Source organism: Patiria miniata, unplaced genomic scaffold (assembly GCF_015706575.1).
Source record: "Patiria miniata isolate m_02_andy unplaced genomic scaffold, ASM1570657v1 HiC_scaffold_10, whole genome shotgun sequence".
Lineage (NCBI taxonomy): Eukaryota > Metazoa > Echinodermata > Asteroidea > Valvatida > Asterinidae > Patiria > Patiria miniata.
In genome coordinates this window covers 20,358,375-20,374,735 of record NW_024037048.1, presented here as the reverse complement: position 1 = coordinate 20,374,735, position 16,361 = coordinate 20,358,375, and the positions used below count along the sequence as shown (strand labels likewise).

Genomic DNA, 16,361 nt, shown 5'->3' with positions numbered 1-16,361 from the left:
TGGGAAAGCTTTAAGTGTATTGTCTCCATGCATAGACAAAGAGGGCGCTTTATAGTCAAACAAGCAGAAGCCGGAATGAGGGACACTTCACTGGTTCACTCATGCTGGTTATCGTGTATGTGGTACCAGCATTTATAAGCCACGATGGCGCCCAAATGGCCCTCGTTTATAGTTTTCTCTGTGGAGGGGGGGGGGGGGGTGCTTGAGCGCAAAGAGGAGATTCTACCTTCTCGTTGAGCGTAGTGACTTCTTCCTTGCTGATCTTCCAAGGACACTTCTCCGTGGTCTCCCCTGCATCCTCATCCAGCATCCAGGGTTTGGACAGCTCCTTGAACTGTCTCAGGCTCTACTCCTTGGGCTTCTTGTTCAGGTCCGGGATGACCTCCACGTCCGAGCAGTTGATGCGGAACTTGCTGAGCATGTTGGCCATGTTCATCTTCTCCCTGTCCATTTGCTCCTTCTTGCCCGTGGCGGCAAAGACGCGCAGCCTGCATTTCTCCCAGTTGGATTTCATGGAGATGAGGTTGGGATGAGTAGGGTCAAGCCTGGGGGGGGGGGAGGGGGGTGTGGTGGTGGGAGGTGGGGCCTGAGGGGGGGGGTTCACAAACAAAAATTATACAGAGCATTATTTACCTTTGACATAAAGCATGTGTTTCCTTCGACATGCAGCCATCCAGAATAACCTGAGAGATCTCTGAAACAGGCGCGGTTCTAGAACCAATATTTTGGGGGGGGCTAGCACGGTCGATCCAGAATTTTTTTTCAGGGAGGCGTGCTGAAATGTTGAACGGTTATTTTTTCCAGACACTTAGGCCTCCGAAAATCAATAGGTGGTGGGGGGTGGGGGGGGGGGCTCATATTGTAGGATGATAGTCATTGAACTTTTTTTCTCTATTTTGCATGCATTAGTTAACATGTAAATCATTCTGCACTACTGACCAACTTACACAAAAATAAATATAACGTTGATAGTTTTCACTGAGGGGGGGGGGGGGGTGCTTGAGCACAAGGAGGAGAATTCTACCTTCTCTTTGAGCATGGTGACTTCTTCCTTGCTAATCTTCCAAGGAAACATTTCCGTGATCTCCAGGCTGCTTCCTCATCCAGCATCCAGGGTTTGGAGAGCTCCTTGATGATTGTGTTGGTCTTGATCTTACCCAACCAACCAATCTAGACGGAAACCAATCAGGAAGGAAAATTTGAATGCATTTGCTCTAAATAAATTGTGTCCAGGTCTTGGAAAAGACCAACGTTAGCGCTTCAAAAAGCAAAAAACCTAGACAAATCTGGTTTTATGGTCTTGTTATACATTTTGCAACCTTGACTTAATTTTTTAAAGACCTGCTTGCATTTTACTCAAACTGTTCATCAAAATTCATTCCGCAGAGTCTACTTCAAGTACTGAACTGTGAGTACACATTTCGGTACTCAAAATACTCATCGAAATATTCATTAAAATAATTCACCAGGGGTACACAAGACTTGTAGAAAGGCACTGAACTAATACAAAATCTCAGGATTCATTGAAAACAAATGAATCGACTCATAAAGTAGTACTCAGTAAAAAGTAGTCTACTTGTCAAAAAAAACTACTCAACTCATACTCGACTTATATCGCAGACTGCTTCACTCGTCAAGCAGACTCGACTTAAAAGACCGAAGTTATCAAACAGTACCTCAATCCATTTAAAACTGGTGTTCCAGACTCCCTAACTTAACTCATTCAAGTTTCAAACACAGGCAAAGTTCTTGTATTAATTTTTCATTGATTAGATGCTGGTGTCATTCTGAACGACTGCAACACTCAATCTTTGGACGACTTTCATACTAGTTGCTCCTCAACGTTTCAAACGTCAAACTTCATTCAACTCTTAATAACTCCGAATAATTTAATTCGGCACTTCTCTGAATGGTAGTCTGAAACGCGTGTAGTTGTCAAAAGGTACACAACTCATCAAAATGCAGAAAACTTGAGCTATCCACGCATACTCAGGTCTGACCCTGATCCCCCTCATAAGCCTACCTGCATGAGTGCCTGTGCCCCGGTTCTTAGCGTAGGGCTTGCTACCATGGCTGGGAATGCCTTGATCTTCTGAACATCCACCCATTTCTCCTGAGAGTCTGTCAGAAGCTCCATCAAATGTGGACTCTGCTCACCCTGTATGAAAGGCGGGACAAAATGTTTCCCCTTAAAGCTTAGCATCTATAGTTTACTAAAGAAATTAATACTCTACTAAAATAATAATTAAAAATATAATATCTCTCAAATTGTTCACACACAAAAAAGACAAATCAACCACTCCTTACGACCTTTATGTTTATGCTACAAACAACTTGCAACTGTAGCAGACTACTTATGATCTGCAATGCTATAGGTTCTGAAGCCACTGCTTCACAAGGACAAACTTTGTCAAATCACAGACAACTTGCGACCGTAGCAGATTACTTACGATCTACACCGCTAAGTTATGATCATAATGCTTCACAAGGACAAGCTTGTGTTAAATCACAGACAAGTTGCAACTGTAGCAGATTACTTATGATCAGCACCGCTAGGTACTGACCAAATGCTTCACAAGGACAAGCTTTTGTCAAATCACAGACAACTTGCAATTATATACCAGATTACTTATGATCAGCACTGCCGCATATGAGAAGGCTTGTGCTCTTGGTGATATGGGAGACGAAGTGAACCAGGGCAGGCCTGCATCCAAGGCGACCAGTCAATGCAATAATCTGTGGCCTGTACAGGGAAATACAACAATCCACAAATTGAAAGGAAGAGGGAATAGAACCTGGGACCTCCGGATTGCCGTTCCAGTGCTCTACCAACTGAGCTACCAAGCTCCATCGTGTTTAGTCTCTCATTTTGTCAATGTCTATGTTAAGAATAGGCATTGGTCAGAGTTGTAATGACTCGAGTCGACTTGAGTCACAATTTTATGCACAATTTATGTACACGTTACTTTGCGAATACAGTACGGCCGGTACAGCTGCCGCTTGTAGTGTACATGCAAACATACAACATGACACAGACTCCCGCCTTGTAGTTCTGGAACGCACAAAATAACATTCCAGGGAAAGATTTCCATATAGTACTAATATCTACACCCTGTGTACAAACCCTGGATTGGACTGAAAAATTCTAAGTGTTTTCTATCTACACATCTACGCGGGTACTCAGCTAAGTCCACTTCTGGATGTTAAGGCTATTCGACAGCCAAACGGAAAACGAATAACGATTCCCATTTTCCAATTCGACAGTTAAACGGACAATTGACGTAAAACGAATAATCGATTCCCATGTAATGCTTGTATTTTCTCACTGCTCAAATTGACTTTGATGACATGAAACTGCTATCTGGGGGCTTGTTAGTCAATACAGAGGAAAATTAGTGAACTTATATGGAAATCTTTCCCATTCCGCAATCGGACTTTAAGCGCATTTTATGTTGTATACTTCCAGTCACTGCTCAGTTCATTGAATTTGAAAAATGATTGTAGGTGATCAGGGAAAATAAGGTAATCCTTACTTTTAGGACACCTCTATTTTTGTACGAGTTCTGTTCAAAACTGACTTTTGCAGATGACTGTCCAGTACCAAAGTGACTTTTGCAGGCTAAAGAAGTCTTTTTTTCTTCAGACAAACTCATGTTAGTTATAATTTTGAAAGCACATTCAAAGAAAATGTGACTTCCTACCTTTTTTTGCAGTTTGCCATCTCAAATGCTTTTTAAATTTATTTTCTGTTTGTCATCGTCGTCTTTAACCCCTCATAAATCAAAACCCTGCCCTCTTTCTACAAAATCAAACCTGCTGATATTCAAGAGGTGTCATTGCCAAATTGTCAAATGTGTCAATAAATATCAGAATGTCACTTTTGAGTGTCATTTAGTCAGCTGTTTTGGTGAGTCTTTTAACCTTATATAGGAATGGGGTCCTTAAAAAAAGTAAGGATTTATACCGAAAATATTTAGTTGGTGGGTTTTTTCCAATTTGGTACAACTATAGAATGTAATATTGGCTCTTATCTGCTTCTTTTTTAAGCAAATGTACTCTTCAAATGCTCTGCCTATAATGAATTGACTAATTGAAGTGTGAATAAAAAGTCTAGACGTGATGACTTACATGTACGTTATCGATCGAGTTGTCTGCTACATCGCCTACTGCCATGACTGCTGACAATAATGGGATATCATCAAACAAGAGGCGGCGCCCTTCACAATTAACGGTGTGAAAATTAGTGACAATCTCATAACCCGTAAATTCCCGGTCGCATTAATTCCTTCCTAACGAAACCATTTCCCAATTCCTAAGCGAACAGAAAAACGGATAACGAAACCCAATTCCTAAGCAAAAAGAAAAACGGATAACGAAACCAATTCCCATTTCCTAAGCAAAAAGAAAAACGGATAACGGACTTCGAATCCAAAATCCATTCTCGACAACAAAACGGATAACGAATAACGATTCCCAAATCCCAAATCCTATCGAGAAAGGAATTGGGATTTCTCAATGCATGATGGGAAAATTCGGACGTCGAAACTTTTTCGCAACTTTGTCCCCAGGGTTAACTTTATGTCGTAACTTAATTTCCCGTACTAAGTACCTGTCAGTGCGTACCGCTCAACACTACGTAAACGAGATTGTATTTGACACCGTTAATTGTGAAGAGCGCCACCTGTTGTTTGGTTTTCCCTATAATGTATGTGGCGGCAGGCTAGGCCTGTACACCAAGCATGTTTTGTCAGGTAAGCCTGGACTATTTACTTGTCAAAATTCAACTTCCTTTCGGCGTACTGGAAAGATTCCCATATTTGGACATTACTCATTTCTCCCTTCAGTGATTTATGCCACAATTCCGGTTTAAAATGTCCAAAAATATTGGATTTAGCAGGGAAATGTGTTACCTAAAAACTATAGTCGGAGTCCCTTATCGCGGCATCCCTTTATCGCGGCATGGAAAATTTCTCATTTTGTGTTGACTAAACTCCTTTAAGTGGCGATTTTTATCCAGGTCCTCCAGGCCATAAGGACTTACTGCCGAGTCGTATTAAAAAAGGACGATTAAAAAATGTTGTGTTTTTCGGGACTTTTAACGATTTTTAATAAATATTCACATTTTCCAAAACCTGCAAATTTTCCCTCACTGTCATGACCGTGTCTACTAAACCTAAAAGGTACCGTCTATTAATTTTAACATAAATCATTAATGGTGCTCCGTCCATGAAAGTTCCATTGTGTGGTTCCCCTTCTACAGCTGCAAACACAAAATGAAGTCGAATGACGATATTTCCACCGCGGAATCATACAAACTTTTACGGGATCAAAATAAGGACAGCGCGTAAAAAAATAAAACGGCACACCGTGTAAACTCAATGGCGCCCCCAATCGCCAATCAGTAGAATTGTCACAGTAATTTTCTTCTCCTTTCGGGGAAGGGCAGGGTTTTAAGAAATCATCCTGCAGGGATATAGCCTGTCAAAGTTTAATCAACTTGAACGTTACAGGGAAAATATCAGACTTTATTCAGGGGATGTTTTGGTAAAACATTAACTACATGTATAGAAAAAAAGTTGAGTTATAAAAACCACAATTCCCACATACCGTGATAATATCCACCTCCATTCGCACATTCCGATCATGTCTATTTTCACAGGTATTTGAAAAGGAAGAGTTATACAACCTAAGAGACAGGACAATTCGGGAAGGTTAGCGGGCAATCTCTAGTCCAAACAAGAAACGTGATAAGTACTGCGATAATACGGCGTTCCATCCTACATGCTTACTGCCACTGCCAGCATCCTACTGTCTGAAAGAACACCAAGGACTTTCCACTAAATGTCCAGAACTCCAGGTATGGAATCTTTCCGGAGTATTTTTTAACCCTAACCCACCTCACTCCTCCAAAATCCTCCTGGCGGTTTTGGAGGATTCTTGAGAATTGAGGATGAATGGTGATTGAATCAAATGAGGATTCTGGAGGATTGAGGATGAATGGTGATTGAATCAAATGAGGATTCTGGAGGATTGAGGATGAATGGTGATTGAATCAAATGAGGATTCTGGAGGATTGAGGATGAATGGTGATTGAAGCACATGAGGATTCTGGAGGATTGAGGATAAATGGTGATTGAAGCACATGAGGATTCTGGAGGATTGAGGATGAATGGTGATTGAAGCACATGAGGATTCTGGAGGATTGAGGATGAATGGTGATTGAAGCACAAGAGGATTCTAGAGGATTGAGGATGAATGGTGATTGAAGCACAAGAGGATTCTGGAGGATTGAGGATGAATGCATTTTGTGGCAGGACTGTCTGATGATTTTGAAGGATTTGGCGTTGGTTATCCTTCATTTAAACACGAGTGCAAAATTTTGGGATGAGGAGGATTTTGGAGGATTGACGATGAATGCATTTTGAGGCAGGACTGTCTGACAATTTTGAAAAATTCAGGTGGAGTTGCAAAATTTTGGAGGATTGAGGATGGTTCTAAGCAAAAAGGGCCAAGGGGGTTATTAATGCTTCAATTGCATACATTGTTAGACTTTCTTTTTATAGCTCCATGATTGTATGGTCATTCTTCCAGAACTGTAAGTGTAAGGGTTTTAAACTAAGTTCAGGAAGTATGGTCAGGCCCTACAGGCCCCATTTTTATCGTTTGTAAATTTGTCAGTTTTTTGGGAAATTGTTCTCAAATTTCACAGTAATTATTGTCAACCAAATTCTTCAAACAATGCCCTTTCCAATAATAGCAGACGAAAACAATATTTGAACTAAACCTTATGAATTAGAAGGTAAAGATGTTTAAGTAACTTGTTTTGCTTTGTTTCTTGAAGTTGACAGAGTTTGAAGGTTCTACCAAGGATGTCAACTGTGGAGCACATACAGGATGCAGAGCACACTGATGACGTATCACCATGGCAACGCGTACCGCTCAACATCACTTGAATGAGATTGTACCTGACACCGTTAATTGTAAAGAGCGCCACCTGTTGTTTGGTTATCGATCAAGATTATGCAGCAGATAATGCAGCGGTAGGCTATATAGGCCTGTACGTCAGGTAAGTCTGGACTATTTATTTCTCAAAAATCAACTTCTTTTCGGCGTACTGGAAAGATTCCCATATATCTGGGCATCACTAATTTTTCCCTACAGTGACCTATGCCACCTTTTAAAGGGATACTATGTCCAAAAATGTCGGATTTAGCAGGGAAAAGTTGCTACCATGGCATGCCTACTGAGAAAACATGTCAAAGGACATTTCCTAGTCTTTGTTGGTCAGTGACGTCTGAGGTATGGGAGTCTTTCCGGAGTATTTTGGAATGCTTTGCATACATTGTTGGGTAAGACCTCTTTTTATAGCTCCATGATTGTATAGTCATATAGTCAGCAGGGCCAGGGCCTATTGTTTTTAGTTCATCGCACCTACCCCAATTAAGAACCCAGTATCAATGCACACATATAGTGGTGTTCCCTAACGTGGCGCACTGCGACGTTTCTCCTGACTTTCCTCATGCACGGTTGCCAAACTTCTTTGTCGATAAACTTCGAATTCATTCAGTTATTACTGGTACTTTTTCAGTAGTGTTTGCCATTTAAATTCTGTAAACAATTTCACTGTCATACAATTTTGAGCAAAATTTAAAAAAAACGGTGGTGTCCGGAAATTGGGCAAAAATCAGCTGAGTGTTCCCTAACGTAGCGCACTTGCATAAATCTTTGAAAATTCCAGGTTTACACTAAAAAAGTTATTTAAAGTTAGCAAATTCTTAATAAATAAATAAATATATCTCTACTTTACCCAACTAGAAGTATGTCAGAAAATTATTTTCTTATTTTGGGCTGAGTATAATGTGATTCGGGTTTGTAACTTTCGGGGTTGCCCTTCTTGGGGGTCAAAAGGTCAAAGGTCAACGTCATTGGTCAAGGTCTAGGTCATTCCATTGACCAGTATTAACTATTCTACTACATGTACTTGTAATTTCACACCTTATATCAACAAACTCAGGCCGAGGGGTTTCAACAGCACCGCTGTATTTTTTAGGAAAGTTGCAGTGAATGTTTATTGATTCATTTTATTTCATTAACAGCTTTGAAAATGGAGTTGAGGCCAGACAGACAGGGGGCATAGGACTGCATATTTGCTCTCAGGTCATTTTATCTAATGCATTTAATGTTAGACACTATTCGTTTGTGAACTTTTCTCCAAAAACCTGAAAATATTTATTGCCAATCACCCTCTATTATTCAAGACCAAAAGTGTTTAGAATTATTCTTGACCATTATCTTTATTTGGTGAACAATTTTGACCATCGTCTGAGTAGAGGCGTTTGCATGTTGATATTAGTGCTCAGGCATCAAATTACGTCAGGAATCGACCACTAGTCTCGCCCCAACTTGCTCATAGTTGTTTCTGTGGCATGGTTTAGCTGTATTTGTCCTTTTGGGGGGGAAGAAAGTAGTGCAGGTGGGAAAATTATCAGAAAAACTAAGATGACATTTTTGTATGTTTACGTTTCTAGAGTTACTTCTACAACGACGATAGGTTCAACTACAACTATGCGCAGGCCAAAGCCACAGCAGGCAACTACAAGGAAGCAGAGGAGGTAGGTTGGACTCACGGACCCAATTTTCGTTGTTGCGCCCTCAATAGTTGGCCAGTCATGGCGCAGTGACTCGTCATGGTGCCTAAACTAGTCATGGTGCCTTTCATTTGCAAACATCAAAAACCAAAACTACCAAGTTATTATGAAATACCTGCCTGTTAGGGAATAATAGTCTCAAGCATCCTGTGAAATCATGGCACCTGGTGTGCTGTTATTTTCAAGAAAAGTGGAATTTTGTATTGATTTCCACCGATGGTCGGCCCTGTTTGAGAGAGAAGCCCGACTTTCTGTCTGTTCTCATCCATATACTGTTGCTGTATAGATGTAGAACAAAAAGATATTCCAATAGCTTATTTTCCCACGTGCTGCATCTCTTTGGAATTCCTTGCCTGGTGCTTATTCCCCTCCAACCTATGATCTGTCCTGATTCAAGAGGAGTGTGGAGTGCTGTGGCCTCGTGGTTAAGGGCGTTGGATTCGTGGTCTGCGGTACAGCTGCAGGTTGTGGGTTCGAGTCCAGCCTGGGGTCATGGTGTGTGTGCCCTTGGGCAAGGCACTTTGTCACTCATTGCTTCTCCCCACCCAGGAGTAATAGGCTATCAGCTTTGGTCCAAAAAATGGGCCACCGGTACCAGACGATTGAAAAGAGCAATGCTCATAGCGATTTTGTGAAAGGCACATCTAGAGTTGGAGAATGTGTGATAGCTTTGCAGTGTGAGTGGTGGCAGTGTTATCACTTTTGATTTGTGTTTTCAAAATTGCCGTCAATATGCTTGAACCGGATCAATTGTATGTTGTAACAAGCATGTTTTGGCTACCATTTAAAAAAAAAGAAAACAAGGGATAGCACCCAAAAAGCTGCCACCGCTGCAATGCTGTCGCATATTTTTTTACTAGAGGGGTGCATACCTTGCCAAAAATCACAATGAGCATTATTGCCCTCATTTGATACTGACCAAACCCCACACTGATGGCTTATAAGTGGGTGCCTATGAGGGCAGAGATGGTGTGGTTGATTTAGCTGCTTTGCTCCGACTTGTAGCCCTGTATATCTGGAGTGGCATGTAGCCTTGTTCAGGGCAAATAGGCATAAAAAACAAGTCTAAAACCCGGATGGGGATCTTTCTGTGCCTCCTAGACCACTGTTTTGGTGGCAACACTTGGTTTTACCATGATTTAATTGGAGAGGGTTTTGTTTCTCTTGTTTTGCAGATTTTTGTGCTCATTCAGAGTGAGAAGATCAAGAATGACTACACGTGTCTCTGGTTGGCAAGATGCTGTGAGTATTACCATCAATTGTGAATGACGTTTCCTCTTCTAACTTCAAAGTTGCTAATTATGAGAATGAATCCACCTGTTCAGCCTCAACTCATAATGTATTGACCACTCACAATTGTGACTGCACAACCAAATGTCCAACTAAAGTCACGACACGTCGCGTGCATGCATTTCATGTACTGCTGGAAAATCCAGAGTGGCATTAGGGAGATGCACATGTTGCCCATGTGTGAGGTAGACTGATCGGTCTCTAACAATGACATAACCAGCATGCAATCATCGCCCTGATCGTATATTAAGGATGTGACTTTGCGTTTCATTTTGTAAACGTTAAGCAAATATTTTAAGAACCGTTTTAAACGTTTAGCCATTGACAGTGGCTTTTGCCTACCCATTATGTCTGATCTGCAGACCGTTGTGATTGCCATGATAAATCAACAATGGTTGACATAGTAAATAGCAGGCAGTCGTTGATAAAGTAAAAATGTAACTACGTGTTCCCCAAATGAAAGTACTACGGTGCTTCTAAGGTTTTGTAATTAAGTAGGTTTGAAAACAACGTTAATTATTTATGTGTGGTTATCTCCAAGGAATATCGCGTGAACAGAACTCCCTTAATAATTCTGGTTTTGTTTATGATGTTTTGGGAAATTTGTAAACGGATTTCGAAGTTTTTCCGTTTATATACGTGTAAACTTCACATTTTAGTCATACATTTGCCATGTTGGATTTGTTCTATCGTATTTTAAGCAGATTGTACGACAGAAATTCGCTACATTGAACATCCCTCTTGGCTCCCAAATATTGTACACAGTTACACTGAGCATTGCTTGCCGAAAATTGCTAAAACGAGCATCCACTGAACCGAACCATCTTTTGTGGACCCAATGTGTTTTCTTACAGCAGTATCCTATGTATTTATAACCTTTCTTTGTGTTGTTTTCGTTGTTCAGACATCGTGAATCGTAAGGCCAGACTAGCCTGGGAGTTGTACCTTAAGATGGAGACGTCTGGCGAATCGTTCAGCCTGCTGTAGCTCATTGCCAACGACGGCTACAAGGTAAAACATCATCCCCTATTTTTGTCCGTTGGATGTTTGGTCAAGATTTTGGCATTAGCCCCAAATTAGTATCCAGTCACTCAATCTCAACCTGCAGCCGATTTCACGAAACAGATTTGGCACTTTGTCCAAACGCAAATGGTAGAGGAGACATAAATCTAAATATAACGCATGTGTAGAAAAGAATGCAGAGTTTTTTCTGAAGAAATTGGAAGTGTTTCTCAGTCCCAGATTCATGTTTGTGAAACATTTTTGCAATGACTGATCTTTATTGAGATGTGTGAAGACAAAAGCGGCGTCAGGTTGCAACATTGTTTTCACGTGTAAAATCAACGAGAATACGAACCCCCGTCAAAAAAGAAAAAAGAAAGATTTGTTGCACATTTACGACTTTGTGTCATTAGCTTGAATAATGAAGGATGCACTTTTGTGTCGCAAACTTTAGTAAGCATGTAGAGGGCATCATAAAATATTAGAATAGCCAAAAATCCCAAACTGCTTAAAATATTGATTTTGGACAAATTCATCACTTTGTCAACACAGTGGTGAAATGATAAATTCAGCATTTTTGTTAAAACTTCTGATTTTTTTGCTCGACCTCAAACTATATAATTGTCATGGCCTCTTCTCAATTTTCATGTTTTCAACTTTTCTGTCGGTAGATGGCCAGTTCTACTGTGCGACCAAGGCTTTCGATGTCCTGGAAAGATTGGACCCCAATCCTGCATACTGGGAAGGCAAGCGAGGGGCGTGCGTGGGCGTATTCCAGCAGATCATAGCTGGTCATGAACCAAGGTGGGTGTCATCTCTGTCAATCAGCAGTGCACACTGACCAATCAGATCTCAACCTTTGGTCAGGTGACCACAGTACATCTATCAAACAGTGTGCACTGACATATCACTCCGGTGCTCTACCAACTGAGCTATCCAGCCCAATGTTGGCGGTTTCCTAATTCTCAATGTCTCTGTCAAAGGGGCGCTAGTCAGAAGCCGTCAACCCGCATATGCCATGCAGCCAGGGATCACGCCCAAAGTCACGATGCAGACCTGGCAAATATCAAACGGGGATCACTCAGAGAGGATACGGCTTTTTATTACAAATTTTCATGAATACTTTTCACCTTCTTAGCCCTCTAGTTCAAATTCATTGATCTTTATGGATTTTTCCTTTTCCCCCTAAATTCTATAAACAGCTTTCATTTTCACTATTAGGTTTTGCCCTTCACTGACGTATAAACACTGTATACTCAGTGCGTTACCTCCCGAGTGAAATTTGGAAAAAAATCACTCGGTTGGGACTCGAACCCATGACCTCCTGCTTGTTAGTGCAGACGTCTTAACCACTGGACCATCAAGCTTACAGATTTGGTTGCCTAGCCAGCCAACCAACCCTGTAAGCTCGATGATCGAGTCGTGGGTTCGAATCCCACCCAAGTGATTATTTTTCCAACTTTCACTCAGGAGGTAATACACTGAGTATACAGTGTTTATACATCGGTGAAGGGCAAAACCTAACATTGATTTACATCACCCCGACGCAAAGTCCATCTTGTTAATAGCTTTCATTTTCATGTGCACAAAACCCAGTGAAGTTCAAGCCACTAGATTTTTGTCATTTTTTTCCTCTACAGAGAAACACTGCGAGACATCCTCCAAATCTTGCGCAACACCGGTAACCCACAGGTGGAATACATCATCCGTGTCATGAAGAAGTGGGCCAAGGACAACAGGGTACCAGTTTCCTGAGGTGGTCCCTATCCTAGTCTTGAGATTGTTTAAATTTGTACATTCCAAAAACCCCTGCTTGCAAAGGGATTTTCCAAAAATAAAATAATGGAACGATACTGTTGATTAAGAGTGATTTAATTATTCTTGACGCATGGGAAATTTGCCTTGAAATATTTCTCTATTTAGCTTTGGCAAGATGGTTATGCAGGAAAATACAACAGTTCTGGAGAGAGGCTAGTCTCTCATGGCATAAACAAAGTAGGCTTGCCTAGTTAAGCTGGACTCTGTGACTCAGTCAGTGACTTGGTCAGTGACTCAGTCAACAACTCAGTGACTCGATCAGCGACTCCATGATTCAGTCAGATTCAGTCAGTGACTCAGTCAGTGACTCAGTCAACAACTCAGTGACTCGATCAGCGACTCCATGATTCAGTCAGATTCGGTCAGTGACTCAGTCAGTGACTCAGTGAGCGACTCAGTGACTCGATCAGCGACTCAGTGATTCAGTCAGTGACTCAGTCATTGATTCGGTCAGCAACTCGGTTAAGGAATCACTCAGTGACTCATTGAGCGACTCAGTGGCTGTCATCAACTCAGTGACTTGGTCAGTGACTCATCGCGCAGTCAGTGATTCGGTCAGTGACTCGGTCAGTCAGTGATAATAGTGACTGACTCGATCAGTTAATACTCAGTGACTCGGTCAGACAGTCAGTCAGGCAGCATTGAAATGCTCATCATAATTATGAATCACGTCACAAATTTGTTGCTAATAAAGACAACTCGATGTTTTTTTCTTGGAGTTTCTGGGGCCTGTTTAGAGACAAGCCAACGGCATGAGAATGGGCCAGGAATGGTTATTCAAGGAGGGGGTAGTCATCTGTACGTAATGTAATTATACTAATTAATGGTTTATATTGATATAAATATACATGTACAAGTTTTCAGAGCACGTTTGTCAGGTAATTAGGGTGTAAGGTCCAGAAGGCAGGAAACAAATTGAAGATGAGTGATTTGAACTGGGCCCAATTTCATAGCGCTGCTTAGCACACAATTTCTGCCAGCAGAGCCTCTCCGTCTATCTATCACATTGTCAATACTATATTTTTTTCATGTACAATATTGGGAAAGAATGTTGCAACCTGATGCTGCTTTTTCTTCATATCATCTCAATGAAGTCATTCATTGCAAAAATGATGACTATGATAAGACATGAATCTGGGACTGAGAAATACTTAAGAGAAAATTTTCTTGACGCTCCATAGACTTTGCACACAACCGCTGAAGTGGCGTCAGGTTGCAACATTCTTTTCCAATATTGTGTGATATTCTGACTTGATTTCTTTATTTCATCTGTAAAAACAATAAATGTTTACTGCCTTTCTTTAAAGGGAAGATACAACATTTGCAAACATCACAAAACGAAATGATCAAATTATCGCGAAATACCTTACTGGATTGTTGGGGAATGACAGTCTAAAGCATCCTCTAAAATTGTGGCTCCTGATGTGCTGACATTTTAAAGAAAATGGTACTTTTCCAACGCTGGTCAGCCGACAAGCATTGGAGAAAACTGGCTATTTTTCAAAAATTTCTCCCAATTTTTTATAATTAGTTATTCCGCATTTTCTTTGCAATTGATTATACACCTGTGAAGAGGTATAAGTCTGCTAGACTGATTCTCTGACCTTACAATTCCCCAAAGTCTATTAATTGCTCCGTTTTATCTTATAAGTGGGGTCACCAGACTGCAAATACATGTCTGGTTTTCTTGGCTTTTCCAGCATCTACAAGCCCAAATGCGAAAAAAGTCTTTTTAACAATATTTGCTATAACATACTAATCCTCCAAATCCATTTATTTCTGAAAATTGCAGCAAAAGCAAATGTTGTACATTCCCTTCAAGTCCAATAAATCTTATCTTGCAGTGTAAATATTGTGTAGGTGAATTTTAAAAGTAAATGTTACTTAAAAGATTGTTGAAATGCTGTGCATAGTTCTTTGAATAAAGAGATATTAAATCATCACAATAAATAAAAGTGAACAAAATACCTGTTTGTTATTGATTTGTTTGTTTTCTTGGTAGTTTGTTTGGGATTCTGAATACAAAACTTAATTCAATTTATTTAAAAGATAAGTTTAGTAAATGTTTGTTTGGGCATGGGGCTATAAAAAGTTGGGAAGGTAAAAAAAAGAAAAGAATAATATAATTTCAATTTGTTTAAAAGTAAGCTCAGTCAATTCATTTTGGGAAAGAAAAAAAAGTGAAGACAATTAAATAACAATACTATGGTAGGACTCAACCTGAGTCGCCAGATTGGGAATCCTACGCCGGTCCAGCGAGCCATTGTCGCGCTTAAACAAAGCGTCAGTTCTGCTTTATCATAACCGTAAGAGGTTAGGGAAAGGTAAAAAAAAAAAAAACTAAGTAACAATATAGTTATGGTAGTACTCGAACCTGTGTCGCGTGATTGGGAGTCCTACGCCGGTGCACAAGACCATTCACGCGCTCAAATGCTGATGTAGTTCTGCTAAATCATAACCGTAAGATAAGCTTATCGTGGCTTTTCACGTTGACGCCCATGCACGCTTAGACGTAAAACACAGTCTGACGATGTAAAACATTCGTTTGATTTTTGGTGTAGCTGTTCTAATTGATCAAAATTTAATTGGAAAAGGGTAAAGGGTGTCAACTGAACTAAAATTGTGAACTTCAATGAAATAAAACTCGTACAATCCTTGGTTTCAGTACGAAACACACGTGTTCAACGGATGCAGAGAAGCCTATTTCTTTTGTTGAATTCCTTTGTTGGATCTGGCGTTAACAATAAAATGTTTCCATTGAGGGAAAAGGATTAAACGCCGCGATCTTTTTTCACGCTTGAGTGCCTCTGAATGGGGAATATTGAAGTGGAAAATCACGATTTACAGCACTTAGGCAGCATTTTATCCCACATTATGATACTTTTTGAAGAGGAAATTGCATACTGAATACATCTATAGTTTCAAAATTCAAAAATTCGCCGTATTTAAAAAGTCGAGGAAATTTTTTTGGAAAAATTTCACCAAAACTTTCCTCATCCTATCGTAGGCGGCGCTATATATATATTTCATTCTCAGTGCACGCATTGTTAGCGCGATAGCCGCCGCCCGATCTGTGTATCACCCGTTTACCCAATCTTATTTTAGCATCACAATTTCAATTTATCTCACGAATAAAAGTTGAATAGGTCTACAACTAAAACAATAGATAATAAAGGTCAGTGAAAAAAATTCAATCCGAATAAAAGTCAACTTTAATGGAACAAAAGAGACGCGTATAAGGATATTAATAAAAGGGCCCCGGTATACACATGAGAAAGAGGGAGGCGGGAATTTTTTTTGTCGTGTGAGATGGGGGGGGGGGACAAGCGGAATATATTTATTGAAAGTCGTAAGTGGAGAAATGTTTTTAAAATAAAAGGGCTATAAACTGTACATGTATACAAAACAGGTAGTCAGCCCCGCCCCCATCCCCTTGCAATGCCATACACACACGCTAATGCGCTAGCCAACTCTGGATACGGTGCACGTGCGAGAATTAAATATATATAGCGCCGCCTACGTTAGGATGAGGAAAGTTTTAGTGAAATTTTTCCAAAAAAATTACCTCGACTTTTTAAATACGGCGAATTTTTGAATTTTGAA

At 40.4% G+C, this 16,361-nt stretch overlaps 1 long non-coding RNA gene across 1 annotated transcript; it reads left to right on the top strand.

The window, feature by feature from the left end:
* Positions 1 to 10,920: 10,920 nt before the first annotated feature.
* Positions 10,921 to 12,620, top strand: LOC119739683. Its single transcript, XR_005272612.1, has 3 exons — positions 10,921 to 10,949; positions 11,612 to 11,744; positions 12,581 to 12,620. It is a non-coding gene; the product is annotated as an uncharacterized LOC119739683 (long non-coding RNA).
* The last annotated feature ends 3,741 nt before the right edge of the window (positions 12,621 to 16,361 follow it).